Below are 22,428 nucleotides of genomic sequence, written 5' to 3' on the forward strand. Positions count from 1 at the left end.
AACAATAAATTAACCTATCAGAGTACCGACTTTGGCAGGTTGTCAAGTTATAACTATTCGAAGAATAACAACAAAAAGATCCAAATTAATTAATTTGTTGCCGAGCTATTGGCAAAAGAAAATTTGTCAACTGTCAAATACTTTCTTTTCCGTGTGTACTATATACAGACGACTTTACCTCATTCTTTTCCTTAATAATATCCTCTTCCAAAATGCAGAAGTTGTTACCACAAGAGGCGTGAATAGGATTTTCCAGAAATAACTTCTCTGAACATTTTAATTAACAGATAAGTTATTTTTTAAATGAAGCTATAATTAAAAACATGGTGTCAGCTGAAAACGTTTTCCCTCACAAGATGATTCCTAAACAGTACTCCCCATTAAAAATGCAACTTCAAGGAGACAGGGTAGCTACGCCAAAGTTCCCAAGCCGATATCTAATAGTAAGTGTCGAATATGCTTAACCCTTAACATACCAAGCGGGGTACTCTAGGGACCCCAGAGAGTGATATTTGGTGATACTGCCGCAATTATAAGAATCAATTTATTCTCGATTTTTATATGTATCCTGCAACCCTTTGAGATATCAATTACATGATTAGATCAACGATGCGTTTCTTTAAAAAATACAAAAAATAAAAACACACTTCAAAATGTAAAAACTTCATTGTTAAACCTGTGTTTCAGATTTACGAACACACAAGTATGAAATTGTATGAAGAACTGAATAGTGTTCAAATATACATAATATTTGACGTCAACAATGTTCATTTAACTTAAGTATGCTTCTAGACATCCAAAAAATAATAGTTGGAGTAACCCTCTGCAATACTATGTTGAGAAATTAAAATAATACTTGGGGTCCCCAGAAGACTCCAGCTTGGTAAACAACTTTGACGACTTAGGCTTGCTACGTTAAGGGTTAAACTTACCGCTGTATTCGCTGTGTGACAACGTGGTGATAGCAGAGCAGAACTGACCCAACATTGAACACCAGAACGACTGTAACACAGCGAGACATCGAGAGGATGTTCTCTTCTGGTATGGTAAGCCATGCGTCTTACGATCCAATGCCACAGCTCATCAACTGTAGCTGGCGGAGTTCACAGGTATGAGAAGCTGTGCAGCCATCGACCAAACATATTTATCCTTCCCTGCTCTACACATTCTGCAAATTTGGACTTTCCTGGATGTATCCTTCTTAGTTCAACATTTTAAGTAACGAGCAGTGTAATAGTCTCATACATTATTTAAAGAAAGAGCGATGATTCTCAGAATTACTCGGAAGTTTCTAGTTTACAATTATATACATATATAGATATAGATATAGCTATATAGATAGATAGATGTACAATAATTTAAAACGGTTATATCAAAGTTTGCATTCAGAGCACAAAAAGAAGTATAGCTCTCGGAACATTGATTTTAGCCAGATAATACCACTAGTAAACTCAACCACACTCAGTACCGTTAGTTGCTTGGTATTGTCTATGAGGCAGAGATCATCGTATCTCATTGCGTGTAGATTTTTGTATTTGTTTAACACTAAAAATTGTTTGTCGCTAACCGAACCCAGTAACATATATATACCGACAGGACGTACGTTAGTCACAAGGTTACATGAGTGAAACACTAAATTATTCGATTGACACTTGCGGCCTTGTCAACACTAGAGAAAGGTACAAAGTGATTAAATAAATACGAAACATAGTACATACAAAATATAGCGATGTATGAAGTCTCCTTTTCATACGATTTGGAGAAAGGATACATCTGTAGAGAGCAACATAAATGATTTCTCTGGATAATTTGGATTAGTCCAGAATTCGAACAAAAATAATTTTGAAATTCGTTAAGTCCAACATTTTTTCTTTCTTTCTTCGGATTCTCAATAAAGTTGACTACTGAAAAGCTGAGTTACAGATTTTATGTTAAAACATATTCACTATACCATTGCCTTATTCACAGAACAATACATTAGTTATTAATGTATGACTGAAATAATAGTGCTTCGTGCAGATTTACTTTATCCAATCGGAATTGCACAATGATAAAAAAAATGTTGCAAGGTATAATGTTCTTATTTACAGAGAAAAAGAGTTGAAAAGACCTTTAACTAACAAACATTTTCTTTAAACAGACATACATTTATTCTAATTTATGGAAGAAAGAAATAATTTGCGGAGCAGTATATTTATTAAGGTTACATATTTGTACAAAAGAATGTAAATACAATCGGGTCTGTCTTCAGAAAGGACGTGCTTTTAGCCACAAATTACACTGCTTCTTTTCGCTGTCTTTCATGCAGAATCCTGGTTTTGTTTTGATACATGAAATACCTGAAACAAAAATCCAAAAATATTTAAAATGTTACATTTTAAAATATTTAACATTTTTTAGATTAAATGGACAAAATCTGTTCGGTCAGGTATGGACTTTTGGGTTTCTGGTAGAAAAATGATGAATTAAAAAAAAGTGTTTGTTGATGCTGAACAACTCGAAATGTATTACTATGCAAAAGTAAGTGGGTACCCACTGGCGTTCGAGGTACCATGGGGTACCTAATATGTCTGCATTTTTAGATATGTGGAAATATATGTCTCTAAAATGTAAAGAACTGATATCTGTTTAGTACAGAAAACCGCAACTCGGTAAGCCTTATGGATACCGAGGTATGGGAAAATAAAGGACAACACCATAGAAGTGTGAGTTTTGCGTACTAGATTGTGCAGTTTCGAAAACGTAATTACTGAGGGCTATCAACAACCTCAAAAGTAGTTTCAATTCAATACACTACACACACGTCCTTATGGGGGTTTTCGGGTACTATGGCATTCGCAGACCTCCCATTTCTAAACATTCTAAAATATATCTTAATAAACTTATAAAGAACGTTACAGGTGTGTGTTTACCGAAACCGCAAGTCGGTATGTTTAACAGTTACCGAAATATGGTGAAATAAATAGGAACACCATAGGTATGTGGGGCTTCCATACTTGACAGTAGTTTAGAAAATTAATGAAAATATGACTAATGGCTATCAAGATATTGTCAAATAAAGGGAGGACCCACACAGTTATGGGGTTTTCGTGTTAGGTGGTGAAATTTCCGAAATCGATCATGAAATCTGAATAAGCACCAGTAGCAATTTCATCCTAAAGTAACTGGGTATTTCCATGGGGTTTTAGAACATCATGGGTCTAAAAAGATTAAGTTTTAAAAGCTTTGGAAAATATAATTTGACATTTGTAAAGAGTATTAGAAAAGAGAATAGAGTTACCCAAAACTTCCAGCCAGTACATCTTACAGCTAGAGAGACACCGTGAAATAAAAGAGTATTAGATCTTGAAATTTCATAAAACAACTTTTGATCTTAATAAAAGTTAAATAAGATGGTACTTATATGGGTTAAGTGAGTACCTCACACTTCTCAGGGCAATTCCGATCGAAAGATTAATTCAGCTCGAAGTTTTCTTCGGGTAAATCCAAGCGTGATAATTCCTAGCGTACAAAAAGAATGAAAATTCTTTGTCAATATCTAATATAGCAACCGAGATATAAGTAATTATGTATTTTACGAGGTCGTAAAAATGGAGACCCACATGGATTTGTACTGTTGAGTCTTTGCTGTAAGAAGAAGAAATTTCAGAAAACTACCGTATACACCTTAATAGACAATTAAATGGGTGGAGGCACGGTGGCTTAGTGGTAGAGTGCGTACCTTTGGTGTATTGGGTCCCTGGTTTGATCCGTGTCCAAGTCAGTTTGTAGTCGACATTGTATTCGTGGGTATTCTCGGTGTACTCCTTTCCTCCCACCTTTACACTCCATCAATTCTATCATCAACATTCACTTGCCTTAATTTCATTTTAAAATTAAATGGGCAGTTAAGTGTGATCGTATCTCTGTGGATTAAGAGAATACTCCAGTGTAGTTTCTGCAAAACATACTAGGTACACACCCCACCACTAAGTTACTGTGTCCTCACTGATTTAATTGCATATTAAGGTATATACAGTAGGTTTTTGAATTTCTTTCTTATAGCAAAGACCCAGAAGTACAAATCCTTAAAGATCTCTATTTTTACGTCATAAAATAAATGACTCGTTATATTTTGGTTACTATATTAGATATTCACAGGGAATTTTCACTCTTTTACACAGCTCGATGAACCTTTGGAACTGCCTGAAGAAAACCTAGAACTAATCTTTCCATCGAAATTGTACTGAGGTACTTACTTAACCCATAGAAATACCATCTTATTTAATTTTGTTGGGACCAATAATTTTTCCGAAGTTTCAACATCTCATACTCTTTTATTTCACGGTGTTTCTCTATATGTTAGATGTACTAGCTGCAAGTTTTAGGTAAATACATATTTCTAATACTCTTTACAAATGTCAAGTTATATTTTCAAAAGCTTTTAAAATTTAATCTTGGTAGACTGTAAGATGTTCTAACACCCCATGGAAATATCTAATTACTTGAAGATGGAATTGCTACTGGTGTTTATTAACTTTCCATGACCGGTTTCGGAAATTTTATCATCTAATACGAAAATCCCATACCTGTATTGGTCCTCTCTTTATTTGACAATATCTTGATAGCCGTTAGTCATATTTGAATTCATTTTCCAAATTGTACCTTCAAGTATGCAAGCCCCACATACATATCGTGTCGCTCTTTATTTTCCCATGTCTCGGTATCCGTAAGGCTTACCGAGTTGCAGTTTTCGGTAAACAAATATCAGTTCTTTACATTTTAGACACATGTATTTCCATATATCTAAAATGCAGAAATTAGGTACCGCATAGTACCCCTCTACCCCATTGGGGTACCCACTTACTTTTGCATACCAGGGTAAAAACACCAGTGGTCGTTACTTTAAGGTTGAAAACATACTCTTTTGTCTCTTCTGTGAGCACCGTGAATCGGTCGGAGCTGTACCATAGTTGGAAAGAGACACTGATCCTTCCTATATATGACCATGTAGTCAGAATTCAAAATCGAATAGCCGTTGAAGGAAAAACAATATTTTAAAATCCCTTGTATTGCACCGGTAGTAGTCATCTCAAAATCGAAATGTTCCAGTGGTAGTTAGGGTTTTGTACCAGTGTTCGTCACTCAAATAACTTGACATAATTTATTCAGAAACGCACTGTTTATCAGTTTAAAATTAAGAATAGAGTATAAAGTACTAATCTTAATAACTGTGCATCACTTTTGGCACTCAAGAAAGAAAATAAAAAAGTTTTTACATACTTTTTAAAGCAATTTCAGTAAGAAAAATGTTAACTGAATTCAAAAGTTAACTGTATATTATTTTAACGTTAAGAGTACAATATTAATTACTATGTTTAATAACTATAGTGACTTTAAGCACTCAAGAATGAAAATAAACATGTTTGTACATACATTTTTAATACAATTTGAGAAACAAAATAAGTTAACCGAATTCAAAACTTAATTATATATCACCTTAAGATTAAGAATGGACAATAAAATACTGAGGTTAATAATAATGCATTAGTGAAGAATGAAAACAAAAATGTTTTTAACTACCTATATTGTATTTACATGTTGTTATTTCTCATTAACATGCTTTTTGATAACGCACGATATGGGCTAGGGGTACGCACGAGAAATGATTTGAGACTGTCACCTCTCGCAAAGGTGTCGCGAAAGTTGTCTCGTCTCGAAAACTGTATCTGTTTCTATTGGAAGAGCTATGTCTCGTCTCGAATTTCGTAACAAAAATTCGTTACACATGCAGTTTTGTGTAAAAAGTGAAATGTATAAATACAGGAGAGAAAACATTGCAGACAAACATTATGTTAGTATATTGAACATACTTTTTTGTATGTGGTGCAAAATATCTTCATCTATGGGGTTACTTTGCACCAAAGTTTATATGAAATGAAATCTTTGAGTTTTACGTTCCACGATTTTGCCGGGTATGCTAAAGGAGACTATAATCATGAGAATGAATGAAATAGTAGAATGAAAACTGTGAGAGAAAACGGGAAAACCCCGAGAAAACCACTCACAGTGTTTGTCCAACACAAAGCCCATTTGGCACGTGCTGGGATCGATCCAGGAACTCCACGCAGGAGAGGTGAACGCTCCATCACTGAGCTACCACGTCCCCAAAAACACAACCTCAGAATATACTTCATATAGAGTAGAAATGAAATGAAATCTTTGAGTTTTACGTCCCACGATTATGCCGGTTAGGCTAAAGGAGACGGTGATGATGAGTAATGAATGAAATGGTGGAATCAAGAAAGTGGGAGGAAACGGGACAACCCCGAGAAAACCCACGCACACGGTGTTTGTCCACCACAAAGTTCACTTGGCGGGGATTGGGATCGAACCCAGGACCCCAAGCACCAGAGGTGAACGCTCCACCACTGAGCTACCGCGACCCCTCATATAGAGTAGAAGTAACAAGATGTAAAAAAAAAAAAAAAAAATGGCCCGTCTGGAGGACATGTAAGCTAAACACCAATACAATTGTTACAGATTTATTTACTTGCACTGTTTAGGCTGAACATCGCAACACCAATATCATTATGTCACATCCTTTCAAAAGTATGCTAACTGCAACGTAAACCTGCTTTGCTTCGTAATGTCCAAATAGTTGATTACTGTGCTCGAAAGCAGGCAAGTAGCATACAAATTTATGATGTTGAAGGCGTTATTTTTCACAGCTATGGAGAAAAGACATGAAAACGAAAAATAAAAATAAATCTTTGTTTTACTTCCTACGGTTATGCTATGTATGCTGACAGTCACAAATGAGTATTGAAAATTGATGATCTTGGAATACGATTTGGTGGAATAATGAGGGGGGGGGGAAATAGACATTGATTAAATATAAAATTGAAAAGAAATAAGGGCCTGACGCTCAAATATTTATCTATCTGGCAGCCATCTTGATCCCTCTAAAATATCATGAAGTACTTGATTGATTCTAAACCCAATAATAGTAATAGTAATTATAACAATAAACAGAATATACCTAGATATACTTTACGCACCTTGAAGTGTAGAAATTAATGATTGCAATCCTCAGCATTCCAATAGTTCTTTGGTTTCTCCAAATGAAGATTCGGACATCGGTTTTCTTCTCAAGCAATAATGGGGTACAATAATCAGTTGCAGTCCAAAGCCAAGTCACTAAGTTAAGCATGAATATAAAAGATTTTGTGTTAAATATTTCAATGTAAATTTCATGAAATAGAATTTATTAGTTAGTTACATACAAACTCTTACGCATGTAAGTCAGAATCTACTTGTAATAACTTGTAAATTTAAACAAACTAAATTATATCTACAGTTATAGGGACATCAAACATATATTCCATAAGATATATAGGGTGTCTCAAAAGTCCCCTGACATTAAGTAACTCGATTATTATCAGAGTTACAACAAAATGTAATTGGGAAACCGTCTCCAAATATGATGTTTCCAATGTAAGTTGAAGGAATTTTCAAAATCGGATGAGCCGTTTGGCTGTACACTCTTTATGCGTCCAATGTTAAATGAAAATGCAACGTTGCCATTTACCTGGACCCACAACATAAGTGAATGAAGTTACTGATTTTTACGCTAACATGTCGATGGCTAGCCCCCATTTCAAACAGTAACTTCATTCACATATGTTGTGGGTCCAGGTAAATGGTAACATTGCATTTTCATTCCACATTGGGCGCATAAAGAGTACAGCCCAAACGGCTCCTCCGATTTAAAAAGTGTTCACTTTAGAATGAAAACAACATATTTAGAAATGGTTTTTCCTCTTACGTTTTGTTGTAACGTCAGAGGACTTTCGAAACACCCTGTATACATCATACGAAGTTCCTTTCTAAATTCTACACGGGTGTAGTTTAATTGAATGTGAGATGGGTGATACACATTAGGCCGTTTGGAAATACTCTCACAGACGGCCGCCATTTTGGATTAAATTTGTTTGTTATAAACTGGTGGGTAATGTGATATATATATGGCCACAGGCTAGAATTTTCTCAGTATGTCAAATATGCAATCAGATTCCATGGAGCTTAATTTGGTGAAAAGTTATTGCCAATTGAACGTTGTATTTACCTCTTTCTTCTAGATGTAGAACCATACCGTTAGCACGTGAGGAATGCATCGAAATATTCAAACTGTGGAGCGGGAGGAGTGCCTGTACAGTGGTTACCGATTGCAAACAGAATCATCCACAATGTGACTGTGTTACATGTTGCAGTGTCACAGTAATTAACTAAATTTGAGGAGACGGGCACATTCGTGAACATACGTCGTAGCGGACGATCGTAGAGAGCTACAGATGAAGCAACGCCTACGGCAGTGCTGACTTCTTTCTCGATGTGGCCCCAGAGGAGCACACGTCATTTATTAATGCAATGTGGGTTGAGTCATAGGGTCTGCGCGTGTATAAGTGCATCCGTACAAGGTGCAAATGAAGCAACATCTCCACGAGAACGATGTTGATCGCCAAGTGCAGTGAGTAATTATGGTTAACATTTTTATGCAAATACTCTTTTCAGATGAAGCTGACCTCTACGTAAATGGGAAGGTTAATAGGCAGAACATGCACAATTGGTCACCTGACAACCCCGCGTGCAAGACCCCTCCAACATGACCAGCGCAAAGAAAATTAATTATGTTGTTGGCAGACAAATGAGGAATACGTCTAATCAGTCACTTTTTCATTCCATAAAATTAACTGCGGAATAATACCTCACGCTCGTTCGTACAGGGATAGATATTGCGAGCTGCGATGCCCGAGGATGGCACATTCTCGCAGTTTTTTCAACACCATGGCGCTTTCTTCATTATGGATTCGTATTGCGTCACTACTTGAACAATTTTCTAGAACATGGGTTGATCGACGAGAGGCAGTTGAATGGCTGCTCGATCACCGGACCTAACGCTGTTCAATTTCTAGCTAAGTGGAAAAGTTAAGGCTATGGTTTGTGCAGTAAATATTCATAATTTTTATCATCTAGAACAAAGTATCGCCATCGTCTGTGCACAAATTTGACCCTATATCCTACTTTGTGTCCACAGCAATTGGAAGAAGCTTCTGCAAATGTTTATTGCTCAGTAGGAACATGTAGAACATATACTATAACCAGGGGTAAAAGTGGACCTGAAAAGGTGGGGGGACGGTAGGTAGCGGCATCACTCCACGCCGTTCCTCCTGCCTATCTCTGCCCATTGTACCATTTTAGGATCTGGGGGACGTCCTACATATTTTTCGAGGTGGGGAACTGCGTCCCCCGCGTTCCCCCTAGCTTTTACCCCTGACTATAACAGGGAAATGTGTTCGAAGTGGGAAAAATCAGAGGCGGTGTGTTTTATTACGATTTTGACTCGACATATCGGCTATCTAAATGTTCAAATGCAGTGAGGTGTGAAGCCTACAAGATTGCATTTCTATTTACATAATGTCTGAAAACCACTGGAAAGCTTCTTTTAGTTACGGAGAAAAAACGGAGACTGATCCATCCATCGTGAACAACTTTCTGGAAAAAAATAAATAAAAATAGCCCTTACCTTGTATCAGAGAATTATACACGAAAGTGCTCAAAAACCGACTTTCAATATTAACAATTTCCAGCGGGAAAACTCCTGGACCACACACTCGAATGAGGGGTATTTCAAACTCCCGTAAGATCTGCCCCCACAGCAATCCCCTAAATCCGCCCATGCTCAAAATACGACGCTTATAAGAATTCAGACAAGACGACACATACATACATACGAAAGAAACAATTCAATACGGCACATCAAAATATAAACTAGATGAACTTCTTTGAAAACACCTCATTTTACAAACAAAAGGTAGAAAAAGGTAAAAATGTCAGTATTGTCAACTTAGAATCTACATAAGAAATAAAATCTTTTTATGTGCAAAGCTATTCGTCAATACGTATAAAAAAAGGATTTATTAATGGTATTTAGCATTTATTCTTCCGTGAAGGTTTATCTTGATCACTAAAAAACCAGAAACGGTATGTCTCTATCACTGGAAAAAAAAAGAAAAAAAAAGAAGGGTATGACATTACCACTACATATAGTCTCACTTGGTTCACTGCCAATAACATTTCACCAGAATAAGTTACATGATATCTGATTGCATATTTGACATCCTCAGAACATTTTAGTGCATGGCCATGTATCACACTACCCACTTATCGTCCGTATTACAATTTCGAATCTAAGATGGCGACCGTCCGCGTGATGTAATCCGAAAGTATCCCTCTGGGCCTAATGTGTATCTCTTATCTCGCAATCAATGTAACTACATCCCTGTAGTTTTCAGAAAGGATGACAAGGGACTTCTGATGCATCCTGTATATAATAGTTGTATCAATAATGACGGGTATACCGGCTAGGCTAAAGGAGACGCTGATGATGATATAATGAATGAAATGGTGGAATGAAGAAAGTGGGAGGAAACGGGAGAACCCCGAGAAAACCCACTCACACGGTGTTTGTCCACCACAAAGTGTACTTGGCGCGAGCTGGGATCAAACCAAAGACCCCAAACACCAGAGGTGAACGCTCTACCACTGAGCCATCGAGGCCCGACAGGAATATTTGTTGAAGTCTACTGTCTTCTTCAGTACCAAGGTTACACAAAAATGAGCCTATGGTTTTGATGGAATTCGAACCAACATTATATGTATACTCTCTCAGCGAGAATCAAAGCTGGCACCAAGTTTACATATGCGCGCGCATTGTATTTTACTTATATAGCTCACAGAGCTATGGGCGAGCAAGCAAGGCACGTGCCCCGGGCGTGTGGTTGGAGGGGCTACTAAAAGAGAGGTTATATATTAGTACTTTTCCATTTTGGTGTTTAATACTTTTCATCAGAGTGCGAAATCATGAAATCAAAGTGAGGGAGACTGAAGGACTGAAGAGAGCGAGAGAGAGGGGAAAAAAAAGCTGCGCAGTCTTACACTTCAAAGAATTGTAGTGAAATGAGGTCAGAATTCAAGATGACATTCGGATGCTTGGCACGAAGAAAAACATTGCAAGCAATTTTGAAAAAAAAAAAAAAAAAAAAGAAAGAAAAAAACTTAAATAATGTGATATATTTTGTAGGCTTTGGATATGTATGTTTTAGTTGGCATCAACAATTATTGGTGTGTTTTGTCACAATTGACAGTTTAGCGAGAGACTAGGCTAACTGACAATTTTAACTTTCTGAAAGAAAAGGAAACAAATGAAAACAGCACGTTTCAAAGGATACGACTGATATTCATAGTTTGGTTTAGTATACAACAGGGGTGGATCCAGGATGGACTACTGGGGGGCGGTGGGTTGTAATGCCACTACTTACAAGATAGAGCTACTTTTAAGAGATTCAACTCTGGGTGGGTTTTATTTTATATTAAAATACACAAAGTTTCCTCTTCTTGGGGGAGATAGACCCTCCCTGGATCCGCCCCTGTCTCAGGACAAGCCACACAGACAAGTGGTAGAGGCAAAGGTCAATTAATGACATTAGTATGCTGTTCCGTCAAAATCTCAATCTTGACCTGGATGTAAGTTAGCCTGGTCTCTCACTGAACCCCTCAATTGAATGTTTAATATGTAAATTAGGCACTTCTACATCACAAACAGTAAATATAACCTACCTTATTCTACGTTTTTAAATGCATTTCTACAACTGATTGTAACTTTAAAGGTTCTCGTGAAGATTAGCTGGCGGAGGTTACCTAACATAGCCATGAGTTATCAAATTAACAGTTGTGCTTCGTGGGTGATGATAATGATCCTGAGGTTAGATGTTAAATTGGACTCGAGAGCGGAACAAGGGCTGATCTTATTCGTGTCTCAGACGGGGGGCATGGAATGGAACGAATATGAAAATAAGGTTGCTGTAATAGTTTTTCATAGGGTTTGTAAGATTTTCGAAACACTTGGCATTTTTTTTATCAAGACTTGACATTTTTTAAAGATAAAAATCAAGACTTGGCAATTTCAAGTTTCATCCCCCTCCCAATCTTGTAATGCTCGCTACGCCGCTGTAAGCAATGCATATTTTCGACAATATTCGTTGTTCATCTGTTTCCGCTGGGTTCCAACGTGGTGAGCTGCATATGGGACTTTTAATAGTGTTATTATAATGAGAAAGAATTGTAAATTATGTTGATGTTCCTAAAAGAGGGAAATTGAAAGAGAAATTAAATTAAAAATAAATAAGGGAGAGAAAAGTAATTACTTGAAAATAAAAATAAAGTCTTTGAGTTTAATGTCCCACTATTATGCTGTTAGGCTAAGGGAGTCGGTGATTAAAGCAAGTTAATGATTATGGAATATTTGGTGAAATGAGAAAGTGGGAGGAAACCAAGTCCCCGAGAAAACCTACGAGCACGTATATGAAAATGAAGTAAAACATACACTGGACTATGCTTTCTTTGTCTAGCAGAGTCATAGTTTGGAATCGAAAATGTGTTTTGAATCCTTGTATTTAGAGATTAAGAGTGTAAGTAACGAAATCACTTAATACATCCATTAAGATTTCGGAAAGCGAAATCTAAATTTAGGTAAGCTAACTCCATGTACTAACTGCTTGCATCCGCTTCGTACATTGTTCGAAGGGTCACGAAGCAAATCACCTCATTTAGTCTACACATACCTAGTACTAGCGTTAATTACCTGCTTCGTTGGGTGAAAATAAGAAAACCAGTAATACATGTATGTTACGTTAGTCAGTCACTTTTTTTACTATTACGAAACGCTCTCTCATATCGGTTATTTTCGATCATTTGTAAGATCCGTCTCCCCTCTTTCCCTCCCCAAGTTGCTTGGCTGAATTTTGATTTAAATAGTATCGGAAGTGTCACTGTCCATTTCTGCGCCCCCGAAAACAATGGATTTAGATTAGGATCAGTTCACTTAACTTAGTAAGCCTACAGCTTTGGCGCGGCTCGACTTGTTGGAAAGCAATCCAAAATCTAAACAAATATATCGATGTCATTGGGTTTACTAAAGTGTGTCGTAAGTCAAGAAGATTGAGAATCACTGCCTCGATTATTCACTTCAATTAATCATCAAACTCCTGTAACCTGAAGTATATAATCGTGGAATGTTCAATTAAAATTATAATTTTATGGCATCTAGAAAATGCACATATCGTACATTACGTTACATTACCATTCAATCGCAATAGGTTATTACAGACATGTGGTTGGCTTGAAGCTTAGCGTCCTATTCAGCGCCAAGACTGTGTACTACCTACACCTACAGCATAATATGGAATCCTACTCGCATGATCTTCGATCAAGATTTGAATCAACGTGAGGATGAAGATTTTCCCTCTCGTCAAGTAATTTCCCCAACTCGCCAAAGAATTTCTCCCTTGCCGGGAAAATATGTTCCCTCATTTCATATTTTACATATTATATACTATATATTATATCTTGCATCACTGAGAAATAAAAGGCTTGGATTGTATATCTGAAAAGTCGCCCCCTCCCCGCAGGCACGTAGCCACGATTTCGCAATACGGGAGGTCTGTGACGAAATACTGTGGTTATCACACCAGGGGTTCGATCAATCTAAACTATTTTACTGACAACATATCCATATTGATTTGTTAGGACAATAAAATGAGGATATGTTAGTAAGTATTTTAATTAAAGAATTATGAAGAAATCTTGCGTAAAAGAATAGAAAAAAGTATTGACAAAGACATAGTCTTCCAAGGTCATTCGAACTCGGTTCTTCTCGTCTTCTTTCTATTTCTCTTATCTTAGTTCAATGCCGTCAAGGATAGCAACGAGATCTCTTTCTGGAGTAAAGACATCCTATAAAATGGATTAGTGTTGCCGCGAAATTCAAAATGGTTCATATTATTGGTAATTCTGGGCATTGCTTAAGTTCTGACAGGCTATCTGAAAGAACCGGTTTATCGATCGTCATTTGTAGTCCATAGGGTTACTGGCGCAAGTCCCGGGGGGATGAGGACATGTCCCCTCCAATCTTAGAACTGGGGGGGGGGACTTTCCCCTCAATAATCCGATTTGAAATGCGTTTTTTGGAGAGAAATGTGATGATTTGTGTCCGATTGCCACAAAGGAAAGTAAGATGAAATTGATGTCCCCACCCCAGAATAAGCCTTAAATCTGCCCACCTCAGAATTTTGAAGACAACTCTGCTCCCCTGATCCTCCGCAGCATTGTTTTTCAACTTCATACAGTAAACCCTCGTTAACACGAATATCAAGGGACTGAAAAATCAGGAGTTCGTGTTAAAAGAATTCGTGTTAACCGGGGACACAAATTTTATTATTCGAATACATTTTCTCCATACATACACACTACAGTATACAGACTATACATACCACTACAGTATATTATGTATGTCATAGAACACACTAGAGATGGTATCGAGACGAGACTGAGTAGTCTCGGTCTCGTCTCGGTTCCAAATTCGTGACGAGACCAAGACTATTCTCTGTCTTGATACCATCTACAGAATTGTATCGAGACGAGACTGAGAGCTTCGGTCTCGTCTCGATTTCGGAAAGCACTCCTCGGTCTCAAATTCGAGTTAAAATCGAGATCGAGACTAGTGTAGGTCTCGGTACCATCCTCTGAAAAGTGAAAACACTACAGTAAGTTTATTAGCCTATCTTCGAAGATTTAAAAAAAAAAAAAAGCTTCCACGCAGAAAATCCAGGTCAAGTTATAAAATTGATAACTTCGCTAGCAGGGTGAGTACCGCTTGTAACGGAAAGGTATTTATGATTGCTGTCACCAGTTTGGAGTTACAGGGGAGAGAAGATGTTTTGTCTCGAGCTGTCGCCAGCTCGTCTGCCAAGCACCTGCATGTTCAGCGCTTGACAGAGGACAGAATCAACACCTCATAAGAGGAAAGATATCTGTTTCTGGTTTTTCTCTTATTTACAAGGCAATTTTCGTCTGTATAAATACTGTATGACAAAAACTGATCTGGAGTGAAATCTGAAATAAGAAAAATGATGTTTAAAAAAATCAAAGGATTGGAAGTTCGTGTTAAATCAAAACCTTTACTGACTCAAGGGACTAAAAATTAGTTCGTAATTCGTGCTAACCGAAATTCGTGTTAACCGATAAAACTTCCTATAAGATAACGTACAGCGATGCCGGGACCGAAATTTTGTTCGTCCTAACCGAGTGTTCGGCTTAAGCGAGTTCGTGTTAACGAGGTTATACTGTAATTTGAACATCCTTAAAAAAATTATGAGAACTGTCTTACCCGTCCCTCCCAATGTTGAAGACAGATTTGCGCCGCTGCATACGGTTAACATGGAGCTAGATGGAATTCGGAATGTTCCGTTATAATAATATCCAATTTCAACTTGATCCGCCCCCCCCCTCCCGTTTCCTCCACACAAAGCTCCTCGTAAGAAAGAGTAACCAAAACGCTTATTGTAGCTTTATATTTTTGAGGCTGATTCATCTGTTTCTTTCTGTTTCATCTTTCCTTAATATTTTTCATTTCTGGATCCGAAGGGGGGGGGGTCCGGACCCACCCCTTGGCTACGTGCCTGCTTCCCGTAAAAAGCTTCATTCGAACCCTGAATCAAACAACTCCATCTGTAAAGCAGTGCTGAGTTGATTTTAATATCCTTTTCTGCAACGAGGCTGTATGAGACGTGGACTTACTGATTAACATGGACTCCGAACCACTCCCGCCGGGAATCGAACGCGGGTTTCCCACACCAAAGGCGCGTACGCTAACCGCTTAGCCATGAAGGAGCTCATATCTATAGCAGTGTAAGCAACAACAACAACAACAAAAAGAAACACACATACATACTAGAACAACAACAACAACAAAAAGAAACACACATACATATTAGAAGTTTGCGCAATTGGGGATCAAAACATTCTCAATGAAGTATGAGAAATAGTAAACGTCAAAGTGGGCTTCTGCTTATTCTTTACTTCGTTAATACTTAATTCCTTCTAGAAATAGTGAAACAATACTATGAAGACACAGTACTTAAACATAATCGAAAGAATAAGACAAGGAAACAGAGTAATTTCCGACTAATTAAACTAGTCATATATACTATACCTAACTGTTACATTGTATTTCTTACCATATTACGAAAGCGATATAACTTTTTTACCAGCCATAGAAGCTGGACGCAATCCAATACTGCAATTTAGACGCTGTAACGAAAGCTGCAAGTCAAACGTCTGACACTCAACTGTGTAATAGCTGTTTCAAGCGGCCTACAACTTATGACCTTGAAACTATGTGCTAGTAACCAAATTAATGCCAAGGTACGATACAAACACCCCAACTTGCCACAATGACGTCAACACAAGGAAAAAAAGAAAAACATCTAATTTTTGGTTCGAAAATTATGAAACAATAATAATAATAATGTAATTCTCAGGAACTCAAACATTAGTTAACTAGAGAACATAACAAGCAAAACAAAACAAAACAAAACAAAACAAAAAGAATCTTAAACGTGAGCTCTCCCTGACTGCTGTTTTTAAATTTCAGTGAGGCTGTAAAATATGTTTTGTTTTATTGTTAAAAAACAAAAAGAAAAAGAAAAATAAAGAAAGAAAGGAAATAAATTTTGTTGCAAATATCCTAGTAAAAATAGGTTTCCTAGACACAAGTGGCTCCGCGTAGCGTAGTTGCTAACGCTCTCGCCTTCGGTACGAGCGGACCCAGGTTCGATTCCGGTAGGGGCACTCGGTCGAAAAAGTATCAAAAGCTTTTAAGTCCAGACATCCTGAATGAGGCTTTCTTGGGTTTTCCTCATTTCATACCAGGCAAATGCCGGGTAGTACCCAACATATAGGTCCCAGGCCGTTTGCTTCCTTCCCTTTCCCCGGATAGTGTGCTCACCGAGGGACGTCATAACTCACATGTGACGGGCTAACAAGGTCATTGATGCCGAAAGCCCAGAAATCTAAATCCTAAATCTTCACTACACAAGAAAATGTTCGCGCTGAAAACGGTTTCTTAGCAATTATGTTAAGCAGTCCTGTAGTAAATCTCCATCAAGTAATAAACCATCACATATAAAAAGGAAAGAATAAACACATAACATTCATTTTGCGTACCTTGAAATGTAAAAAGTTACAAAACATTAATATTCAAAGATTTCTCAAAATTCAGATTAACCCATTTCTTTCTCCTCAACCATTAACGAGTTACAATAGTAAGAATTGTGGTCATAAATCACATTACTTGTTTAGTACTATATTAAAGCAAGTTATACTAAAGGAATATATAATTAATGGAATATTTAACTAAACTGATAATTTACTATTGCACTTACCCAGGCTTCTTTCCTTCCGCTCTTCTTTTCCGTTTGTAAACAACCTCGTTTATAAACCAGCTCGCAAGCATACGACAGTTGTTTCATGACGTCATCTATGGTGCAAGAAAGAGGTGTCTATAGGCGGTCAGGACCTCACACACAGATGGACGTATATAACATATAGCTGAAGTATTTAACATACGTATACGTATATAAAATACGGAAGATTGTTAGATATCAGACATCCTGCAGCGACATGATATAACATCCAAGCGCGTTAAAGGCAGTAGCTGTGTAGCATATGGATAAAGTACGCTCCGTACAGATTTCCTTAGTAAACATAACGAATCCTTGTATTTGTACAATATACCGCTGTCCGGATAATGGATTTTTCTCAGTGTATTTTAGGGGCTCCAAAGGGGCTCTAAATCGACCGCAAGAAACGACTTCTCAATATTTGTTACTGTTTTCCTCTGACACCTCTCGACAGACAAACGGACAAAGCCATTCTCAAGACTTTCGACACTTATGCATAGCTTAAGCTGCAAGTGTAATAAGGGCGAACATTGAATATATTCTTGGGACACTGAATTGGTTCTGGTAAATCGCGTCCTTCTATATGTTACCGTTTCTGTTCTGTGTTGATCAACAATGTAGCAGAAAGCGATAGATCTCTACCACTTCTGGATTATTAAATAAAAGTTAAATGCATTAGATGAATCTATTCGTGTTGCAAACCTACATGTATGCTTCTCGCTATTTCTTGCCGCTCTTGCTCTGATACCAGCTGACAGACGAACGGATGGATAGGCAGACAGTTGAACATAGCCCTTCTATAAGACTTCCTATACGTATACATAGTATACTATAGTTTGGAAGTACTAACAAATGAAATAAACTCAGTTTGTTTTACAAAAATTATCCGTTTTCCGTTTCTCGGTAGTTTTCGTTTTCCGGTTTTCGGAAAAATTTCGTTTTTCGTTTTTTCGAAAAAATTCGTTTTTCGTTTCTCGAAAAATTTTTCGTATTTTCGAAAAAATTTTCGTTTTTGAAAAATTCATTTTTCGAAAAAGTATTTTTCGAAAAAATGTGGCCATCCCTAGTATTCATAGCCGAAAGCTGAACTAAAAAGAGGAATGATAAGCAAGCTACAAGAAGGATGTTGAAACAACGCTTCCACTGGCTAATAGAAAAAGGAAAACAAAAGTAGCTACAGGTTTTTGCCTTTTGAGTACTCATATCTTTTTGGGAATATATACTTGACAAAGCATGCCTTTTAAATGTACGCCAGACGTGACCTGTACACATGAAGGTGAAAAATATTCGTGAAAAGTAAACAGAAGAGACTAGTCATATGCTTCTGTTTTCTAACAGTCAACTTCGTGTTCAACTGCAGGAACTGACTTTGATATCTACTACTTGACTCAACGCCTTGTAACAAGAGGGCAACTATAATTACCCATAGGTTTCTTGCAGCTACACAGCGAGCTGTGTGTGTTCTGTGTGTGTCTCTCTCTCTTTGTCCCTGGCTGTGTTTGCTTTTCATGCTTTGGGGGAAGGGGTAAGACACCCTTGCACACCTTCGAACATAAAATGATCGAAAGACGACCTATGTTAATGTAGAGTTCACAGTTTCAAACAGAGGCGTATACTGGTTTGAAGACATGGGCTACCACTGACCTTGCATATTATTATTAATAAAAATGGTAATAATAATAAAAGTAATATAATAATAATAATAATAATAATAATAATAATAATAATAATAATAATAATCACAATATGCATAACAATGAACAAAAAGTGATTGATGTGTTTTGTTTAGTGATGAGCAAATGCAAGGTCTTGATCTTGGTCTTGCACATCGAGCCTTGGTCTTGGTCTTGCACATCGAGTCTTGGTCTTGGTCTTGCACTGGAACCCTTGGTCTTGGTCTTGGTCTTGGTCTTGCATGCAAGAGTCTTGCAAGTCTTGCATTTAAGAAATTTCAAGCTTTCCATAGGTAAATTTTACTATGGATATAAGGGATAATAAACTCTACAAAGCACCAGTAGTAACGGAAATACAATGTATGTTTCTAAATGTAATATAATTTAACGTCGTGTAAGTATGATAGCGTACAACATAGGTTATGACCTTTATTTTTTTTAATGGGTGCCCATGCTTCACTACTTATAAGATTTGCCTAAATCACAAAGTTTCGTAATCTGTTTATATACATTTTTTTAACAGATCCAACATTCCACTCGTTCTCAAACTGAGGAGTCTACCCCTGTTTCGCATGAAAGAAAATCAGACGGCACAGATTATTGAAATACCATCAATTGCAAAATTATTTTTACACTCTAAAGGCGTCAGATTTTTCTTTCCAACCACGATTAGCTAATTCTTGTATTAAACAAACTTCCAATTAAATATTGAATCTTTGTTTTACTGATTCCAATATGTACTCTATGGGGCAGAGAAATTCACATTACGCAAAAGCGATGAAAAAATTGCAGACTTTCGAAACATGGGCATGGAGAAAAAAGGAAAGAATTAGCCGTGTTGAACGAAAACGAATGAGGTGTTAGAAATATTAGCAGTAGGAGAAAAAAAGAATTTTAGATATTGTAAAGAGGGGGAAAGGGAACTGTTTAGGATATTGGCTGACGAGGAACTGTATTACAAGGGACGTGCTAGAGAGTATTGTGGAAGGAAAAAGAGGGAGGGAGCGAAGCAGACTAGTTGAAGGAAGGTATTCAAACAGAAAATTGCCACGTCAAGACGAAGAGACTAGCTGAAGACCACCAAACGTCAAACCTTGTCTGTTGAAGCAAATAACCTGCCAATAATAGCAGAATAGCTATTATGATGATGATATGTTTAGCAATATTGACCAAAAAAAAAGAGGGAAAAAATTAAAATAATAATTATTATAATCAAACCTCTTAATATTTTAGAATAATTTGAGGGAAAACTGAAAAGACTCAACTGTGTATGTCTTTTGTGTAAACTCAATTTATATAAATACTGTTGACCTGTATTAGAAATACAAAATAACGGCATCAAACTCCAAGTTATTTGAAGTCTCACTTGTGAATATGGATTACTAGCATCAAGTATCTACTTTGTTGGGTTAAACTAAAATAATAATAATAATAATAATAATAATAATAATAATAATAATATATTTCCTTAGTGAATCGCTTTTTTACTATTAGTAAAGCGCTCTCTAATATCGGTCATCTTCGATTATTTTTATGTTTCCCTCTCTTCCTCCTCCCCAAGTTGCCGGGCTGAATTTTGATTTAAACGGCATCACAAGTGTCACTGTTCGTGTCAGAGACCACGAAACTATGGATTCGGCACTAATACTCGCCATTTTCGATCATTTTTATATATCTCCCCTCCCCTCCGCCAAGCTACGGGGCTGAATTTTGATTTAAACAGCACCGGAAGTATCATTGTTTACCTTAGCGGTCCCCAAAACTATAGATTCCATTTCAATGTCGGTCATTTTCGATCATTTTAAAATAACTTTCCTCTACCCCTCCCCTAAACTTCAAGATCAAAGTGATATGACAGAAACCATATCAGGGCCGATCCTCATCTATCTTAAAATAAGATCGAGTTCGGTCAGGTGGTTCAAGAGTTATATATATATATATATATATATATATATATATATATATATATATATATATATATATATATATATATATATATCCCCTTTCGCTCTTCTCCCCCTAGGTTCTACCATCAAAGTGAACTGACATATAACATTCCAGGCTTGAACCTCATCTATGTTAAAAATTTGATCGAGATTACTCGTTTGGTTGAAGTTATTATGTTTTATTTATTATTATATAACTCCCCCTTCTCCCCTCTCCTAGGCTTACCGTCAAAGTGAAATGATGAAAACACTCCCAGGCTCAAACTCCAACTATGTTGAAAATTTGATCGAGATCGGTTGGGTGGTTCAAGAGATGGAGTCACAAAAATAGTCACTTTCAATTTTATAACATAGATTTATTGTTGTAGGATAATGTTATATCGCTCAACCCTCGATGTGTCGTATACCTAAGGATGCTAAAAGTTATATTGATAAATAATTATTCAACGTATAAGCATCCGCCCATGAAATCAAACTTGCGGTCACAGGTATTAAGTTTTTTCAATGTCATGAAAATGTTATTTCGATATTAATTTTATGAGCACACATTAAAAATTCCCAACGGATGCTTGAGTCTGGGAGCCAAGGCCATACCCATGTAGTCGACACCTATGGTGCACGGTATTACCAATGTTCAATACTACATTTCACTTTAGTTTTGGAAGAAAAACACCACTAATATGTTTTGAAACGAAACGAAATATCTAGTTTAACGTCCCACGATTATGCATCGGGGCTAAGAGAGACGGTATTCATGAGAAATGAATGAAATAGTGGATTGAAGAAAGTAGGAGGGAACATCAAAACACCGAGAAATAGAGACCTGCAAGGGCCGAAGTTTTCGGCCCGAGCCCAAACCAGCCCGAATATACATAGGCCCGGCCCAGCCCGGACCCGAAACGTTTTGGAGATTTTCGGCCCGAGCCCGGCCCGGTCCTATAAGTTTTTTTTTAAATTCTTGGCCCGGGCCCGATAAATTTTCGAAGTTTCATTTTGTAACATTTTTCACGGGCACACTTCTTCAACGTTTGCCTTTATTCTAATTATCGTTTAACGAATGTCAATAATTATTAAAGAATTGCAATTAATCGACCCCAGCCCGGCCCGATCTGAAAAGAAATCAGTGTCGGACCGCCAAGCCCGGCCCAACCCAAAGAAATAATAGAATCGGCCCGCCAAGCCCGGCCCGCGGGCAGGGCCGGGCTTCGGATCTCGGGCAAGGCCCGGCCCATGCAGGTCTCTACCAAGAAAAACCACGCACACGGTGTTTGCCCACTAAAAAGTTTCCATGTCGCATGCTAGAATCCAACCAGGGACCCGTATAACCACATGTGACTGCTCTACCACCGAACCGGTACTTGTGCAAGACTCTTGCGCAAGAGTCTTGGTCTTGGTCTTGGTCTTGCAGGTGTGGTCTTGGTCTTGGTCTTGCACCCCTTGGCCTTGGTCTTGGTCTTGCATCGGGATTCC

The 22,428-nt window shown here is 37.4% G+C and overlaps 1 long non-coding RNA gene across 1 annotated transcript; it reads right to left on the reverse strand.

Moving 5' to 3' along the window:
* Positions 1-2,189: 2,189 nt before the first annotated feature.
* On the reverse strand, positions 2,190-16,448 carry LOC145690309 (uncharacterized). Its single transcript, XR_014132193.1, has 3 exons — positions 16,116-16,448; positions 7,041-7,179; positions 2,190-2,339 (listed from the first exon to the last, which is right to left on the reverse strand). It is a non-coding gene; the product is annotated as an uncharacterized LOC145690309 (long non-coding RNA).
* Positions 16,449-22,428: the final 5,980 nt, after the last annotated feature.

Source organism: Thermobia domestica, chromosome 1 (genome assembly GCF_964235325.1).
Source record: "Thermobia domestica chromosome 1, izTheDome1.hap1.1, whole genome shotgun sequence".
Classification (NCBI taxonomy): Eukaryota; Metazoa; Arthropoda; class Insecta; order Zygentoma; family Lepismatidae; genus Thermobia; species Thermobia domestica.